Source organism: Myotis brandtii, unplaced genomic scaffold (assembly GCF_000412655.1).
Source record: "Myotis brandtii unplaced genomic scaffold, ASM41265v1 scaffold324, whole genome shotgun sequence".
In the NCBI taxonomy this organism is placed as follows: domain Eukaryota; kingdom Metazoa; phylum Chordata; class Mammalia; order Chiroptera; family Vespertilionidae; genus Myotis; species Myotis brandtii.
In genome coordinates, this window is record NW_005362439.1 from 3,315,061 (window position 1) to 3,334,141 (window position 19,081).

Sequence of the window (19,081 nt, forward strand, 5' to 3'; positions counted from 1 at the left end):
CCCGGGCCGGGCGGGGGGCCCCCCCCCCCCCCCCCCCCAGTGCACAAATTTTTGTGCACCGGGCCTCTAGTATTTATATAATCATTTGAAGTCTCTTTCCTTTTGTTCTAATTTTTTAGGAGCATTCTGAGAAAGGAAGAATTACCTCTTACAGGTTTCTATTTAAGATGAATCATGAACTCTTCCTTGAAAACAGATTTTTTTCTTTCTTTTCTCCAGAGGTTCCTTGGAGATCAGACAACTATTCTAATCGTTTGTTGTTAGGCGGATTTTTTTTTTTTTTAAATCCTCACTCAAGGACTAACTTGGAGAGAGGAAGTGGGGAGGAGGGAGGGAGGGAGGAAGGGAGGGAAGGAGAGACAGAGACAGAGAGAGAGACAGAGAGAGAGAGAGAGAGAGAGAGAGAGAGAGAGAGAGAGAAATATAGATCGGTTGCCTTATGTATATGCCCTGACCGGGGATCGAACCAGCAACCTTGCAGTGCACAGGATGATGGACGATCAACTGAGCCACTCTAGCCAGGCTAGGGGAATTCTTGACTCTCCCAAACTCTTTTGCTGAATAATAGGTCTCACAAGTAAAATCTAGATTTCTCATGGATTGAAATTTCGTTTCTGGGAAAAACAGGCTTTCCAGGAGCAGAGCCAGTCCCTTTCCCAGTCTTCTAAGGAGGATAAAATAGAGAAAGGAAATCTCAATTGTTCTCATGATGTGGTAAGCAAAGGAGGTGGGCAGGGAATAAAGACTGAGATTGAATAGTCTTGCTTGCTTTTACAGAACTGACAAGCCTAGGAGTTAAGTTTCTAGGCCATTTAATCTGTACCAGCACCCTTAAGGCTCCTTGCCAAGTGAAATATGATTCTTCTGGGGCAATGCTTCTTCCTTTTTTTTTTTTTTTTTTAATTTACTCCCCCACCCTCATCTCCTATATAAGTCTTTTCCCTGTTATACTGGTTCCTTGAGGGTAGGCATCATTTCTTCTTCATCTTTGTATTCCTAGCGCCTGCCACAATGCTTAGCAACTAATAGATATTGGTACATGTTGAATCAACAGCTATATCTATAGTTTGTTATTGCATATTATACTCTTATTCTCGATCTTGTTAAAAATAAAGAATATCTCTTGTTTTTCTTTTTTGTTGATTCTTTTTTCTTTTTATTTATTTATTTTTTAAAAAAATATATTTTTTTATGATTTTAGAGAGGAAGGGAGAGAGAGATAGAAACATCAATGATGAGAGATAATCATTGATTAGCTGCCTCCTGCATACCCCACACTGGGGATCGAGCCTGCAACCCAGGCACGTGCCCTGACCGGGAATCGAACTGGAGAGATAATCATTGATTAGCTGCCTCCTGCACATTTCGTACTGGGGACTGAACTTGCAACCTGGGCATGTGCCCTGACTGGGAATCGAATCGCGATCTCCTGGTCCATAGATTGATGCTCAACCATCAAGCCATGCCGGCAAGCTGTTGATTCTTTTTTTTCTTTCTTTTTCTTGTTAATATATATTTTATTGATTTTTTTACAGAGAGAATGGGAGAGGGATAGAGAGTCAGAAACATTGGTGAGAGAGAAACATCGATCAGCTGCCTCCGGCGCATCCCCAGTTGCACCCGCAACTAAGGTACATGCCCTTGACCGGAATCGAACCCGGGACCCTTCAGTCCCCAGGCCGACGCTCTATCCACTGAGCCAAACCTATCAGGGCTGATTCTTTTTTATAAAGCTCTATATTTGTCATTTAAGAAGCTGCATACCATGTGTATAGCACTCAAAAATGAACCCTACTGGTCTGTGTAACTGATCCTGAACTCTGGAGAGTCAGTGGTGAAACTTATACCCTTCAGATGCTATTGATTGTAGCTTTTATCTGCCAATAAACTGTTGAAAGACTCAAGATTTTCCACAGTGCGATGGAAAGCTAGTTGCCGAGTGATCTGTTTCTTGTCTTCAGGAAACTGAAACTACATAATGTATGTGAATGGCACATACCTGAGACTTCTGTAACTCTGAGATACCATATTGGCCTGAGCCAAGTTATTTTGGGAAGTGAACAACTATCTAAGTTCCAAAATCCTTAAAAAACAACAACAAAACTTGAAAGATGTGGAAGCCTGCTGGAATAGGAATTAGTATTTTGTGGACAAGACCTGGATCAGTAGAGGCTACTGATTTTGCTTTGATTTGTGAATTTTATTTAGTGAAAAGCCTTCTTTTTTAGGCCTCCTTATTATATTGATTCATAGAAACATGATGAAGTGAAAAGAACACTGCCCTAGGAAGCAGAGATCCTTATTCTTATAAGTCTTCGCTTTATAATCTTGGTCAAATTTCTGAAATTTTCTGAGCTTTAGTTACTTCATCTATGAAATGGATATAATAAAGTCTTACACACCAATAATAATATAGTAATTGTATTTTACAATAAACATTTTTTATTAAACTCATGCTATATCTCAGCCACTATAATTCTTTGAACCATTATTATCTCTATTTTATAGATGAGGAAACAAACTCAGGAAGGTTAAAATAGCTTTTTAAATTCACAAGCGAGTAAGAGACAGAGTTAGGATCAAGTCCTGTTTGTGGTATTATAAAAGTAGTATTCTCTACTGTCTCCCAGTCACTATACTGCCTAATCTTGCTGGAGGCCTAACTAATTTCTAGGTCTCTTCTAGCTATACTTTCTAAATTATTTTAATTTTCCCTTATGAACTATTACATAGTCTTATCTGGTGACTTTAGTTCATTGCCATTTTAATATTTAGTATTGGGGGATACAACTGGAGCTGATTCTACACAATAGGAAACACTTTTTAAAAATATGTTAACCAAACACTTCCATCTCTCAGTTTCAAGTTCACACATTGAGATTTTCATACTCTTTTTTGTTTTGTTTTGTTAATCCTCACTCGAGGATATTTTTCCATTGATTTTTAAGGAGAGTGGGAGAGAGAGAAATATCAATGTGAGAGAAACACATCGATTGGTTGCTTCCTACACAAGCCCTCACCTGGGCCTGGGCTAGGGAGGAGCCCTGCCTAGGTACATGCCCTTGACGGAAATCGAACCTGGGACCCTTTAGTTAGCAGGCCAACCTTTTATTCACTAAGCCAAATTGGCTAGGGCAATACCCTTTTTTTTTTTTAATCCTCACCTGAGGATATGTTTTTTATTGGAGAGAGAGAGAGAGAGAGAGAGAAGAGAGGAAGGGGGCGGGGAGAGAGAGAGAAACATCAATGGGAGAGAGAAACATTGATCAGTTGCTTCCCATATGCACTCCAATCCCGCAAGCTGGGTATGTACCCTGACTGGGAATCAAACCCGAGACCCTTTGGTGCACGGGGTGATGTTCCCACCAACTGAACCATATCAATTGGGGAAAGATTTTCATATATTTAATGATGGAAGATTTACCTTTAAACAATTATAGAAGTACTCTAGTTTGTGGAAGGCTTTTCTGTTGATTTTCTCTGCTGGGTCTGCTTGCCCTCTCACCTGTGCTGTCACTCCTCGGCTGTTAGTGTTTTCCAACAAACCTATGATTGTTCCGGCAAATCTGGATAAGCTGTAAAACATGAGTAGCTAAGCTGTACTATGCATGTGTGTCTGCAAGACTATGAGCTCTTTAGATCATATTCCTCTGGATACTCTTGAAAGAAGGATTCTAAAATCCCAGAGGATTTTCTTTTATGTTGTATGCAACCTCTACTTCTGAATGTTGTCTTTCAATCAGTGGAAGGTAACAGGAATTAATATTTAGAGGTGCCACTCTAAGAATAGACCGAGTGTCAGCACCAGGTCAGGACCTCTGAAGAAGTACATCCAAGAAAATGAGGCTGGAGTAGCTGTAACTTAGAAACCACAGCAGAGTGTGACCAGGTTTTGTGGTAAAGAGAAAATGAGAAATGTGGTTTTTTAAGACATTGGAAAATAATGATGAGAGAAAAACAGGCTGAAATCTGAGAATTCCTATCAGGATTGGGAACCCTTCTTTACAGGCTAAATTGATGGTTATAACACTGTGGTATCAGGGAGCTTGACCTCCACCTACTAATATGAAAAAGAATGATACTCTGTGGTCTTGGTTGGTGGGCCCAAGAGGGCTCTTTCTTATGATCAAGTGTCTTGTTTTTGTTTTTTAAAATGATGATTGTAGGTTCTTGGGGAAGTTTTCGTGATGACTATTTTGGTCACAAGTACACAAATTACCTTCATTGATTGAGGTTTATTCTAAGGATATGTGAGAATTTAAGACAACATTCATTCAGTAATTATTTTTGAGCCAGCCCCTACTCTGGGCCTGTGTGCACTAGGCAATGGAGATATAGTGGTGAACAAGACAAATAAGGTAATTACCTTCATGGATCTAAAGTTTTAGTGAGGGAAGTCCTGGCTGGGTAGCTCAGTTGGTTAGAGTATCATCCTGGTACACCAAGATTGTGGGTTTGGTCCCCGGTCAGGGCACATAAATGGAACAATAAATTGATCTTTCTCTCTCTCTCCTCTTCCCCTTTGCCCCCTCTCTCTCTATCTAAAATCAGTAAAAAAAATAAATACATAAAGTTGTAGTGAGGGAGATAGTCAATAAAGAATTAAAGTGACGATGATGACAGCAGCTAATAGTTACTAAATACTTGCTATGTGCTAGACACTGTTCTAAGCTTATAAGGTGTTATCTCATTTAAGTCTCATAATACTATGAGGTGGGGTATTAGTATTATCTTCATTTTACATATTAGGAAATTCAAGCACACAAAAGTAACATTCCTCAGGTTACACGGCTAATTACTGTAGCAAGATAAATAACAAGGAAATAATTAGGGTAATGTGATATATAGGGTGGCCAGGAAGGCTTCTTGGAGGAAATGGCATTTCAGGGCTTATCCCATGGAATGACTGGCTCATCCCATCAGAGAGCCAGTAAGTGATCTCAGCTGAGGTGATTCACCTTCTTTTTGTCCACCTTTATTACCTAGGCTTATTTGCATACAATAAATGGGGAATTTTATCTTTTAGGTTGCATACAACCTAAAAGATAATTTGATTTTATTTGCTGCTACTCAGAATAGAATATCCTTAATAGGGTCACAGAAAGCTACGTTACAGGTAATTGGCCTCCCTCATGCACTACTCATATATAATAAGTGAAAGTAAAATAATTAGTCATCAAAATTACTTTTATTTATTATCTAATACTAGAGGCCCAGTGCACAACATTCGTGCACTGAGGGGGGGGCGCCCTAAGCCCGTCTTGCCCCCTCTTGCAGTCTGGGACCCCTCAGGGGATGTCTGCCTAAGCTGGCAGTTGGACATCCCCCAAGGGGTCCTTAGCACTGCTGCAGAGGCAGGAGAGTCTCCCGCCACCGCTGCTGCGCTCGCCAGTGAGCCTGCCTTCTGGCTGAGCGGTGCACCCCCTGTGGGAACACACTGACCACCATGGGGCAGCTCCTGCGTTAAGTGTCTGCTCCCTGGTGGTCAGTGCGCGTCATAGCGACCGGTTGTTCCGCCGCTTGGTCGATTTGCATATGCCTTTTATTATATACTAGAGGCCTGATGCATGAAATTCGTGCAAGGGGCTCAGTCCTCACAGCCCCTCACAGCCTTGGCCGGCCCTCGCAGCCCTGGCTTCGTCAGGAAGGTCATCCTGATGGTCATTCTGCTGTTCAGTCTAATTAGCATATTAGCTTTTTATTATATAGGAGGATATATGCTATACATATGGAGATGGAAATATTAGTCATCAGAATTCAGTGAGAAGTTGTATACCTGTTAATGTATATATACTCTTGTAAAAGATACCAACGTCAAATTCCTTTTTTATTGTTTTGATTAGAATAAATCCATGAAATGTGAACTTCATTAACTCACTCTCAGATAAAAAAAGGAGGTCTGCATGTTCCTAAATCACTTGAAATGTAACTTTAATGAAAACAATTCATGATTATAAAATATGCATTCTTTCTCTTTGTTTTTAAACAGGTGCTCTAAGCCCTATGAAAAGATGACCCACTTCTCTCCTAAATTAATCTAGAACAATCAGGGTGTAAACTTTCAGTTCTAAAGTTGGCAGATTTTTTAAGGAGTATCCACCATCCAGCATTTAAGTAATGTTGTTTTGGGTTCTTCTTGTGCTCATGGTAACAGAGGAGTGGAGATTTGGAGCAACAAGAAACACATCAGGACAAACCAGACGTCACTGATTTCCAGGTTCATAGTTTTGAATGAGGGATGGACTTGAGAAGTTTCTGGGCCATTTCTGTTCCATGTTTTTCCTACTTATTTTTGTCAAACTGAGCCAAAATGTGGTGTGCTGAAGTAATGGTGACTAATCCTATTGTAGGCTTCTTCTAAAAGAGTAATGCTTCTCCCCAGTCCCACCCCATCTTTTTTCCATAGTTCAGTTCTTAGCTGGAGTTGTCACATCATAACAGAAAATTCCTCTTTTGTCATCTGGATTCTCACAGACTCAGACAATTGCCAGGAATAGATTTTGCCTTGAGCTAACGCAATCCTATCCTCACTGAATTGGCCTAGGCACTTTTGTTACGCCGTCGTTTGTGAGATCTACAGAGCATTCGGTTCTTTTCTATATTATTAGAGGTATCCCACAGCAAAAGGACTCCGGGGAGACGTAGGTAGTGAGTTTAGAGTCACCAAAATCTGTTTTGAAGCTTAAAAAATCCAGCCACATCGAGGCTAGAAGAAGCTACTTATTACTTAGAATTCATCCCTCTTCTTCAGTACCTTCATGTTTTGATTACAGGGAACCATCCAGCAGCACTTGACCTGGTGACTGAGGAAGCCATTTCACAGCCCACTGGTCCCTTGACTCATTTAGAAGTCAGAGTCAAAGGTTATGGAAGTAATCTTCGGGCCCAGATTCTCCCCATAAGGAAAGACCTTACACCGCCCCCCCCTTTTACAAGTTAAAAGAAACTTAGCTGTTGTAAAACTGTTCAGTAAGAGGAAATGTAGGCACTCCATCCTTGACTGAAGTATTCTCAAGACCCAGTGATATTATTTCTGTTTTCATGGGAGCTGCTTTTATATGGAAGCTAGTAAAAAATTTAGGTCTAACTCTCCACACTAAATATTTTCCCTTAAAGAAATTATTTGATTTATTTTAATCTATAAATAATATAAAGAATCTTTATTTGGTCCAATCCAAGTCCTGATATTCCTTCTCATACCACCCTCTGACAGTTTGAAACTTTGCTTCATCAACAATAGAGCAATTTATCAGTGCTTTCAACTTCTTCCATGATTTTCTCAGAACTCTAGATCTGTGGTGCTGGCGGCACAGGCCTGGCGCAAGAGCAGGAAAGAATGACACAATCTGGCACCTTTAACCAGAAAGTTTTAATGAACTGGGATGGGGGTGGAAGGGATAGAGTGGAAGGAGGAGGGACAGTTAGGATTTTGGCAGACACACAAAGGTTCTTCTTCCCTGAGAAAAGTGAAATGAAAGTCAAATGAATCTTCTCTCTGTTACTGTGATGTGCGAAGATGTTTGTCTGTCTCTGAACTTCCAGCCCCATGGCAGGTGCATCTTTACAGTCAGTGACTTCCCCACAAAACAGCTTGTTTCTCAGGATCCCTCAAGAGGGGTCATGTTCAACTAATTTCCTGTCTGAGGCCATAGCTGTGATTCCTTTCTTCAACTATCAGATGTAATTCTGACCAGCACAGTCGAAACTATCTTATCAGAAAAATGTCATGAGCATGTAAATTTATTTTAGGACACGATCCCGGATTGCTGAGTTCTTGGGCTGCAACAGTAGGCATTGTTTCTGGGGTGGCCATAGAAACAGACTTAAATTCATCCCTTTGTCATTAAATAGCATTAACAACAAATGTCTTTGTTAATGTTCTTATGTTATATTTTCCAAGGCAAGATCATAGCTAGGGATGATGATACCTATCTCATAAGGTGGTTAAATCGAGTGAAATGACATGTGTAGAATATCTGGGTAGGTATAATTCATTTCCATTATGTTTCATTCCTCTTTAGCTCCATTTTTGTGGGATTTTTGCTTCTCTCTTCGTGGATGTCTTAGAAAGGGACAGTCTTCCTCTTCTTTCTTCATTTTAGCGGGATTTTTGCTTCTCTCTTCATGGATGTCTTAGAAAGGGACAGTCTTCCTCTTCTTTCTCTTTAAATGGTATCAGAGTTGAAGGTCTTGAGGACTTTTTAGTCTCTTGTTTTCGGTAACACCTTTTTGCTTTCCTTGCATTTTGTAAACTTTTTTTTTTTAGATTAAAAGCATTTGATGATTTTCTGCACATCTATTAGCTATTTAGTGTTACTCATGTCATTCATTATTTAGTTTATTCAGAGAATAGCCTAAGAACGATTTTCTACATCCCCCTCCCCCACCTATTACCCATTTCCTCATTTTACCCTCTTTCCTCTGGCTGCCAACATTAAAAAATTCAAGGAGTAATGGGAGACCTGAGCCAATCAAGTCTAACTAACTTGTGTTGTTCCTATTCTTAGTTCTAGTGGTACAGTGATGTGCTCAGGGTAATGAAAAGCAGACATTCTCTGCTGAGGTCATTGCTCCTCATACTGGCAACCTGCTCCAGGAAGCTGTTTATCTGTGCTTGCCGAGCCAAGCTCCAGCTGCCAAACAGTTGGAATGTATTGAGAAACCACAGAGCCCAAAGAGAGAATGTTACACAGGCAGTTCCAAGCAGGGAGAATATATTTACACCACACAAGCTGCAGTTTACATGTGTGGGGTAATTGTTCATCTGTACACTCTAATACTTCACCTTCTATGCAACATATATGCCTTGAGAACTACACTCCTATGCCAGATAGCCCTGAACTTGTCATAAGGGAAAAAGGGTATTATAGCAAATTTTATGTACAAACCAGTTTTTTAAGGTAGTATTTTTCCAAGTCAAATTTAACGTTTAGAATCTTAAACTATATAGGCCTGGTCTCTAAAGTATCCCCAAACCCCGTTCCTTGCATAATTTTTCCAAATAAATATTTTTTAATCTCTTTACCACAATATCAAGTATTGTTACAGAGCTTCAAATGTGGCCTATACTAATAGGAATATAAGTTATGGTTAAGTTATGGTCACTTGCCTATAAGGGGATGTAATCTGGTTTAGAAGATAATGCTTATTTTTTTTAAAAAAAGATGAAAGCACTTGATTAAAGGTATATTTACAAATATAAAAGATAATTGCATCCTGGGTTCAATAAAGCCAAGTGGTAAACAAGATCTAAGGTCATTTAGTAAGAGGAAGGACTTACAACATCATTTGAAACAAACATTTTTTAAATACAGTTCAAAATCTCATTACAATGAGCTTCAAACAAGTGATTAATATGACTTTTTTTTCATATTTTGTGGTCGTGGGATGGGGCAAAGTAGTCGATATTATTGATGCCCATTCATAATTCCCTATTGGTGTCAGCTGTCCCTTCTCCAGAAAATCGGTCTCAGCCAAACAGGAGTTCTTAACACCTCCTCACCACCATGAGGGTATCACATAGCCAATCACTGACTGACACAGGGATTAGAAGGGCTGGTCTCCTTGCCTCAAAATGGGACTTGTGCTGAGTTACAATTTTTGCTCTAGAGATCAGACTGAACCTGGATTCTCCTCCGACCCCGTCACTTTCTCAGAGCACTCTGTCAATGAGCCATGGGCACCAACATTCTTGTCTCGGGCTCTGCTTTCAGGGAACCTGACCTGTGTTGCCTATTGTCATTTTAGAAATAGTAATTTTTTTACTGTTGAAATTATGAGAGTATTGTTAGTGGGAACTTAAACAAAAGGGTATTTGTTTAAGGATATTACAGTCATGTGCTTCATGATAATGACATTTTGGTCAACAATGAACCGCAGGTACCTTGGTGGTCCATAAGATTATACTGCATAGCCTAGGTATGTAGCAGGCTGTACCATCTAGGTATAGAATAATGCTTATTGATTAACAAATAATTAGGGAACAATTTAAGACCTTCTCTAATGGCATTAAGTTGTGCTCTGAGAGTAAGGAGAAATAATTGGCACTAAAGTAGTTAAAGAAGGCATCATAGAGGAGTTTGTTTTGACATGTGTGATGGTTAATTTTATGTCAACTTGACCAGGCTAACTTGTGCCCAGATAACTGGTAGGACATTATTTCTGGGTGTGTCTGTGGGGGTGTTTTCAGAAGAGATGAGCATTTGAATTGGTAGATTGAGTAGAGAAGATTGCCCTCACCAATGTGGGTGGGTATCATCCAATTCATCAAGAGCCTGACTAGCGCAAAAAGGTGGAGGAAGGATGAATTTGCTTTTTTTTTGCTTGAGCTGGGATATCCATTTTCTTCTATTTTGGGACATCAGCACTCCTGGTTCTTGGGTCTTGAACTCATGCCATTGGCCCTCACCCCACCTCCATTCTTGGGCTTCTGGACTTGAACTGGGGCTTACACCATTAGCTCCCCTGGCTCTTGGGCCTTCAGACTGAGATTGAATAACACCACCGACTTTCCTAGTTATCCAGATTGCAGATGGCAGATCGTGGGGCTTCTTGGCCTTCATAATCACAAAAGCCAGTTCCATAATCACATAAGCTAAATCTCCTCTTATATATCTGCCCAGTGCACGGATTTGTGCACATTGAAAGGAAATTAATTAGAAGAAATATTTTAATATCACTATTCGCCCTTTCTCTATAATAGAAGTGTCAGAGATGAAAGAAAATTAGTAAAATGTATATGAAAATAATATATAAATTGATTAATAAATAAACAATAACAACATGATATAACAACAACAAAGACATGATATAAAAACAACAAAGACGTAATATAAAAACAACAAAAACATGATAATATAAACAACAAAAACATAAAAACAACATTGATAAAAACAATGACTAATAAATTGATTAAACTTACTCTAATATCTCCCTGTATACCACATTAAGAGTAAAAACACTTTAAGAGTGCTTGACTAATTTCCCTTGCAATGAAATATTTACAACTTTAACTTTAACGTCACACGCTCTTTGAACTCGAGAGAAAGCAACATATCACTGATCATGGCAGAAAACGGGTTCAGGTAGGAATATTCCTACTCTGTCTAGAGTTTGTCCTTGTGATTTATTAATAGTCATCGCAAATGCTAGCAGCGTGGGAAACTGTCTTTGAATTAATTTAAGTGGAAGGCCAGTGTCAGACAGGGACAAATCAATTCTTGGAATCAGAACAACCTCTCCGTCCACAGATCCTGTTAATACTTCAGCTTCGATTATGTTAGGTCGCAATCTTTTGATAATAAATCTAGTACCATTACAAAGACCCCATTTACTATTAAGATTTCTCAGTAGCATGATGATTGCACCTAATTTCAATTTTAATTTATGACACATCATTCTAGAAGGAGTAATACTATTAAGAAATTTGATGGTAAATTTTTCTTTTTTGGCATCATCTGTTGAATCGATGGAATCATCACTCAAATAGGTGTGAAAATCTCCAAGTATATCCAAAATTTCTTCATTTAATTTATGAACATGCTCATTTTTAGGACAAAGGACCGCATATTTAGATATATTTTTAATATTATCTATAGGTATACTATTTACAAAGGAAGCTTCAATAATAGATCCGTTACAAATCATTTCACAGGGGATTTCAATAATATCCATTCTGAGAGCTTTATATGTATTACGCATGTGCGAGTCAATGTTTATTTTTAAATTGCCAGTGTGTGTCATATATACCAGACGATCGGACAGACAGATGGATGGTTGGTCACTTAGCCTTTTATATATATAGATAATGTTGGTTCTGTTTCTCTGGAGAATACTGACTAATGCAACCTGGAAAGGTGAGTCGAATTTGGATAAGCAAAAAAGAAAGGAGATTTTTTTGTGTGTGAATGAAAGCACTGTAGAATAGTAGTTAAGAACACAGATCTGTGTTTGAGGGCCTGCCATGTACTAGTATGTGATCTTGTTGAGCAGGTTGCATAGCCTCATTTATAAAACAGGGAGAGTCAGCCCTAGACAATTTGCTCAGTGGATAGAGCATCGGCTCACAAACTGGAGGGTCGCAGATTCAATTTCAGTCAAGGTCATGTACCTCAGTTGTAGGTTCATCCCTACCCTGGTCGGGGCACCTGTGGGAGGTGGTAATCGATGTGTCTTTCTCACATCAACGTTTCTCTCTCTCTGTCTCTCCCCTTCCCTTCTGCTCTCTCTAAAAAAAATCAATGGGAAAAATATCCTCGGATGAGGATTAATAAAACAACAAAAAATGTAGGGAGGGTCATGTATAAAATTTTGTGTTACATGATTTTTGGAAGGATTAAATGAGATAATGAAAGTAAAGTGCTTAGCATTCTATCTAAGATATACTAAGTGTTGAATTAATGACAGCTATTGCTACTGTTGTACATTCTGGGTTTGGAAAATGTCTAATGATATGTAGTCATCATTGTAGTATCAAATAGAGTATTTTCACTGATTCAGAAATGCTCTATGCTCTGCCTGTTTATCCTCCATCCCATTCCAACCTCCATTGTCTTCACAATTTTGCCTTTTCCAGGATCTTCTATAGTTTTCATCATATAATATGTAGCCTTTTCCAATCACTATATTTTTTAGTTCAAGAATTGCCATTCAGTTCTTTTTTAGTTTCTTTACTAGGTCTTATCTTTCATTTGCTTGAATGTAGTAAAGCATAATTATTAAAAAGTCCATAATTCATTATTTGGATTCCCTGTGGGTCTGTGTCTATTATATATTCTATCTCTTGTGTGTGTTTTTTAACTCCATTGTCTTATCTTATAGTATACTTTTTTTCTTCCTGTAATTGAGAGCTGTACATTGTATATGAAAAATTGTAGAAATAATGTGAGGCCTAGAGCAATGTAAATCTTCCTTCAAAGAAGATTTACATTTGTTTCTGGCAGATGGCCTGAGCACTATCAATCCTGGATTACCTCAATCCAATCAGGTGTTGAAATCATTTGAAGTTAGGCTAGGTATAGCTTTTCAGAAGGGCTAGGTATAGCTTTTCAGAAGGCCAACTAGAACCTTAAGGATTCACCAGAGTCCCTCCCTGTTTCTAGCCTGGATGGGTCCTAGACTCCAGTTTTTTTTGTTTTGTTTTGTTTTATCAGCAAACATCAAGAATCATTTGAGCCCTAGCTGGTTTGGCTCAGTGGATAGAGCATTAGCCTTCGGACTGAAGGGTCCCGGTTCGATTCCGGCCAAGGGCACATGCCGGGGTTGCAGGCTCCACCCCCAGTGGGGAGCGTGCAGGAGGCAGCTGATCAATGATTCTCTCTCATTGATGTTTCTATCTCACTCTCCCTCTCCCTTCCTCTCTGAAATCATTAAAGAAATATATTTTAAAAAAGAATCATTTGAAAACTCAGGAACTTAATTTTAATTCAAAATTATTACCTGTTCAATCTATCAGCTCCCTCTTTTATGACTGGCAGAGGCTTCCGGAACTACTAGTGGGTGTAATAATACATTGCTTTTGAAGTGGTGATGAGTTTAAATGATATTGTGAGAGACCTGGAACAATTTTAATGTGATATGAAAATATCTAAGATTTCTATTCTTTAAAAAATCACAGATATTGCTAATTCTATGTTTATATTCATAGCTGAAGGAAATACTAAATTCCAATTAGAGGTTAGTAAAACTAAAGATTTGCTTTTTTTCACATCCAATTTTGTGGAATTCCTTGAATTCAATACATGGACCCTTCTATTTGGAATTCCTGCCCATGGGGAAAAGTGGCTCCAAATGCTGGGCTCACTTATTTGTGTTTTTTCCTTCTCTTATGACTTGGCCTTGTCATTCTTCATTTGCCTTGGTGGCTTCAAACATACGTTTTTAATAATTCATCCAGTTTTTCTCAGCCAGGAGGGATAGTCTAAATTACCTAATCTATTTTTATTATAAGAGAAATAATTTGGGAACTTTCATTCTAGTGGAATATAATTATATTAGCAGAAGTAGAAAGTATCATCACTGCAAAGGGGTCATAAAGAAGTCTAATTTGACTTGTGGAAGACAAGTACATGTTGAAAAGCAACAAACAGGAAATATATAATTAGGATAGGGCCATTTTGTGAAAGGCTCAATTATGTTGAGATAAGAAAGGCAAAGTAAAAGTATCTTGTAAAGTCTGAGAAATAAAATTTACTGCCTGGTCTTTTAATTTTTAAAATCCGGTAACTATTAAGTACTTACTATATGCCAATCCCTGTGCCAGACATGGTCAAGGAATTCACTTTCATTCTCATGGGAAATATATTATAATGTGGACCTACTATATGCTAGACATGGTGCTAGTGAAGGATATAAGATGAATAAGCCAATTGAGGAACTTATGAACGAACTCAGGGAGAAAATCAGATGTAACCATAGTTATTAAGATGCTATTAAATTAGTGCCAAATAGAATTTCAGGCAACATGTTTTGGGATAAGTGGAAGGAGAGATTAATTTTGAGGAAAGCTTCACAAAAGAGGTAGTACTTCAAGTGTTCCTTGGAAGATGAATAATAGAGAATGGGAACTGAGCAGGGAGAGCATCTCTAGCCGGGGAACAGCATGAGCAAGGGCACAGAGGCTTGGTATATTTAGAGAATGACAAAAGGTCTGTGGTCAGTCCTTTAGTCTGTTCAAGCTGCTGTAACAAACTATAGTAAACTAGGTGACTTATAAAGAACAGAAATTTATTTCTCACTGTTATGGAGACTGGAAGTTCAAGATCAAGGCTATGGCAGACTTCCTGGTTTGTAGATGGCTGTTTTTTACTGTATATTCTCATGGCAGAAGAGGCAAGGGACCTCCCCCTGGGCCTATTTTATAAGGGCACTAATCCATTCAGGAGGCTCCACTTTCATGACCTAATTACCTCCCAAAGGCCCCACCTCCAGATACTCTCACATTGGGGATTAGGTTTCAACATATGAATTTTAAGGGGGACACAAATATTTAGTCTATAACAGTGAGGTAATAGAGTCCAGGAAGATATGTGAGGGGTTAGAAAGGTAGTTTGTTTAGAATAATAGTTTGGTCATAGAAATTGTCTACCCTATGTTACTATTGGTAGGATGTTGGTGCCATTGACTGAGATCATTCAATTCAGAAAATATGTCTTATATACCCCTTGTATGCCTGGGTTTATGACAGGTGCTGAGGAAACAATGATTAATAAGGCATGGTACCTACCTTGAGGGTACTCACAGTTAAATTAGCCAATAATTAAATTACTTGTGATTTGAGCTAACTAGAGGTTCAAGTGCTAAGAATAAGAATGTCCAGAGGAAGGATATCTTAATTAAGTTTGAGGGGTCAGGGAAGGTGTCACAGAGCAGGTGGCCCTCTAAGCTGAGTATTCTTTTTCTGATTAAAAAAAAAAAATCAAAGTTATACATACATACAGTTTAAAGGGTAAAATAGTTCTATAAGAGTTGTTTTTGTTTTTTTTTAAATAGCATTCCTCAAACTTCATCTGTACCTGAACTTGATTTATATGACAAGATCTCAGACCTTGGGTTGATGCTGAAATGAAATTAGGATTTGGGGCTCTAGAGCAGCGGTTCTCAACCTGTGGGTCGAGACCCCTTTGGCGGTCGAACGACCCTTTCACAGGGGTCGCCTAAGACCATCCTGCATATCAGATATTTACATTATGATTCATAACAGTAGCAACATTACAGTTATGAAGTAGCAACGAAAATAATTTTATGGTTGGGTCACAACATGAGGAACTGTATTTAAAGGGCCAGAAGGTTGAGAACCACTGCTCTAGGGTGTCAGAGTGTATTTTACATGTGGAAGGAATGTAAATTGTTGTGGCCAGAGGGCAACTGTGACATTATATTTTCCAAAGATAGCTGCACCAATATTTTCTATCCTATATGCTCTTCTAAAAAGTGACCTTGCCACAACCCCAATAAAAGGTATAGGCTAATTTTTTACAATAATGTGTCTTGATGTGCATCTACATTCATGGTGCTAGGCTTTAACAGATCCTTTCAATCTGGAAACTCGTCTTTCAGTTCTGAGAAATTTTCTTCAATTTTTTTTTCCTTCCTCCATTTTCTCTGTTCTTTCAAACATGTTGTCTGTTTATATATACACCCCTAGATATGTTTCCACCACCCCCACCCCAGAGAGAGGAAGGGAGAGGGAGAGAGAGATAGAAATATCAATGATGAGAGAGAATCATTGATCGACTGCCTCCTGTACGCCCCCTACTGGGCATGTGCCCTGACCAGGAATTGAACCGCGATCTCTTGGTTCATGGGTTGATGCTCAACCACTGAGCCACACTGGATGGGCTAGATATGTAGTTTTATACAAATGGTGTCATACTACACATACTGTTTTGTTTAATGAATTTTTTTATATTACATAAGCAGTAAATCTCTAAAGATTTATCAAATAATATGGCATTTAATATTTATCAATTAATATGGCATTTATGCATACCCAATCATTTTATATGTGTAATCTTTAGTTTGTTTCTCAAACCTGGAAGTAGCCCACCACAAACCAAATAAAACCTTTGTAGACTATATGTCCCAGTTTGAACTTCTGAAAATGTGGTCACCATATGCTAGGGCATGAATTGGGGAATGAGCTTGGTGTTTGGTGCTCTCCATTGCTCTTTATTTCTCATCCCTCCCTTCCTACATGATGACACCATGTGAAATGAAACAGAGTCTACATACTGGAGAGTAGCTTAGAATTGTAATATTTTATGGAAACAATTATCTCGAATAACTTGTTATAAAAATAATATATTTATTTTGGAGTCTTAAGCCCCATGGTGATGAAACGTTTTTTTCTTGGGAATCCAGGTCTTCTCTTTAATCAGCAAGACACTTTGATTTGCCTTGCATCCTGTTGAGCACTTAGTAGAACAAGCAAATGTTAGAAATCTATTATATTTTTCTTTAGCTGTGAATCCCATCAAACTAACCCCGTTAATTGCAGTGGATGGGAACTGGAGAACTCTCATTTGGCAATTAGCAAATGGTGGTGGAAGAAAGAAAAACATCTTTTGGATATGTTTTTCTAAGGAATTTGGGGATTTAGAATTTAGTTATAAACAAATAGATTAATGTGTTTAAAAACGTTGAATCATTCTTAAATCACTCCTTGTTTTGTAACATACTAACAAGATCTTACAGATAGCTAAAACAGTGGTTGGGCAATTCAGCTGTAGATTTAAGATTCCCCAAAGGCATCATCCGCTAATGGGTAGGGTGTTCAGTGATAGATAAGTAAACATGAGTTAACTAGTAAACAAGGCTTAGCTAATAGAGTAAGAAGTTCTGTATCCTGTGGTTACCTCTCTGTATCTGAAGAAGGGTGTAGGACTGTAGGTTGTAGGCAAGAGGTTAATTCTTTGGGGTCCACTGTCTCTGTTTTGCAGGGCTTTTAAAAAACAGTAAGAACATTTAGCAGCACTAGATGGTATTCATCTGGAGTTTAGGATGCTCACATGTTAGATTGTTTAAAACAAGGCAGAAAGGATTACTTTTTGCCAGCTACATCATTCCTGGCAAGAGCTTACTACTTTGTTGCTTGTTTTGTTGTTGTTGTTGTTAACCCATTCGAGAAACTAACCTTGTACTGGTTCCAGCCAAATCTTTGTCATCATTGGCCCTAAAAAGCTCACACCTGGCCATTCAGAAAGCCTCTATCCTCAGTGATTGATGCTCATCTCTGCAGGCTCCCCAAAGCCCTCCTCTCTTTCTCCTGAAGCACCTTCAAGCATTTCTGCATGGCTACCCACTCTCTTCTATTATACCTCCTCCTCCTGCCTTACTGAATACTGGGTTTCTCAGCTCACAACTCTTAAGAAGGAGCTTTATTTCAGAGTAGAAAGGGGCTCCCATATGTGGCCTATTATATCCATATCAACTTGCTTACTCTTTTCAAACAGCTATTGTCTTTTAATAGGGTCCTGCCTGGCAGGGGGAGTCCTTAATTCCTGCCATATAAGAATGGGCAGCTTGAGTTACAGCGAACTGCAGTTTGGTGCTCTGATCAAAAGGCCTCTGTTGTTTTTAGTGGGTTTTCCCCTCCCTCTCTCTCTCTTTCTACATCCTGGGCTAATAATTCAGCACAGCAAGGTCATTACAGGCTTTGAATTGAGAGCTGAGAGTGTTAAATTACTGACCTAGAATAAAAGAGATCTGGGGGGCTCTCAAGAAAGATAAAGGGATTCCGGATAGTAAAGTGCAAGCCCAGCAACCTCACTTCTTAACAATATTATTTTGTTAATCCTCTCTGTCTCCAAAAGTCTTTTCTGGGACAAGGAAAGATCTCCTGCCAGAGAAATTAGGTTAGGAACTCAACAACATCTCCTGAGAGCTGTGGCCCAGGTGCTAGCAGTTCATGGGGCCAGTGTAGCTGTCTCTTTTGTCTCCTCCCTTGTCAATATTTCCTCCTCTTTCCCTTGCTCCCTGAGACAAATATTTGGTCCTTTATCACATAAGTCAAATATACTTGTGATATTTCAGCTGAAAAGTTATATCCTACATGAGGATTTCAGACATGTGAAAAACATATCATTTGACCACAAAAATATCTTTAAAATATGACATTGTTTCATTAAAAACTGCTTCCATTCCATTTATACTTTGTAAATAATATTAGTCCGGTCCTCCCCTACTTTACCAAGAAAAAAAATTGTTCCAGTGTGAATGAATTTGACCTCTACTCTATTGGGTTTTCTGAAGAAAGTATTTCCATTTTTTTCCTTTGCTAAAACTATTATTTCCCATATATTCTTTTTTACAATTATCTCTTAAAGCCAGGCACTATTCTTATCCTTTGGAAAATAATGACTTCCTAAGTCTACTATTTTTAGAAAAGTTCCCAAAGTCAATTTTCACAGAACTTTGTACAGCAAAGTAATAATAATAGCTAATAGTCCCAGAATGTGCCAGCATTATACAACGTGCATTATTATCACATTTAATCTTTGACAACCTTATGTAGTAAGTATTCCTATTACCACCATATATATATATATATATATACACACACACACACACACACACACACACA

The 19,081-nt window shown here is 38.6% G+C and overlaps 1 protein-coding gene across 4 annotated transcripts in view; it reads left to right on the plus strand.

The window, feature by feature from the left end:
* LOC102254414 (chromosome unknown open reading frame, human C11orf49) overlaps window positions 1-19,081 on the plus strand; it is a 146,227-nt gene that overhangs the window by 34,545 nt on the left and 92,601 nt on the right. The window lies entirely within an intron of this gene.